Below are 555 nucleotides of genomic sequence, written 5' to 3' on the forward strand. Positions count from 1 at the left end.
ATAAATTTATCAGACGCTGGTCAAATTTTGGCATCCGGAGGGGAGATTGCCAAGCCGAGGTTTGCATCCTAAAGTCGAGGGTACAGCAAGATGAGGCAGACCTTTAGGCATCACTTCTCTGCCTGGCCCCTTCCTGCCTCTTAGGGACGTTTCTGCCTCTCGGTGTGAAGAAAGCCTCACAACAGCTCGCTGACATTTCACTTCAAAGTCTGACTTAACGGGGAGATTGCCAAGCCGAGGTTTGCATCCTAAAGTCGAGGGTACAGCAAGATGAGGCAGACCTTTAGGCATCACTTCTCTGCCTGGCCCCTTCCTGCCTCTTAGGGACGTTTCTGCCTCTCGGTGTGAAGAAAGCCTCACAACAGCTCGCTGACATTTCACTTCAAAGTCTGACTTAACATCAGCCCAGGGTGTAATTTTGGTTTCCGTTCGCTGACAGTCATCAGCAGTACTAACGGGGAGGGGTTAGAGCAAAGGGAGGGGGAAACCTGAGTAAAGGATGCCAAGTCACATTCATCTTTTCTGCGTGGAAGAGGAAACAGTGGAAAATAATAC

The sequence above is a fragment of the Cariama cristata genome, unplaced genomic scaffold (assembly GCF_000690535.1).
Source record: "Cariama cristata isolate BGI_N322 unplaced genomic scaffold, ASM69053v1 scaffold8874, whole genome shotgun sequence".
In the NCBI taxonomy this organism is placed as follows: domain Eukaryota; kingdom Metazoa; phylum Chordata; class Aves; order Cariamiformes; family Cariamidae; genus Cariama; species Cariama cristata.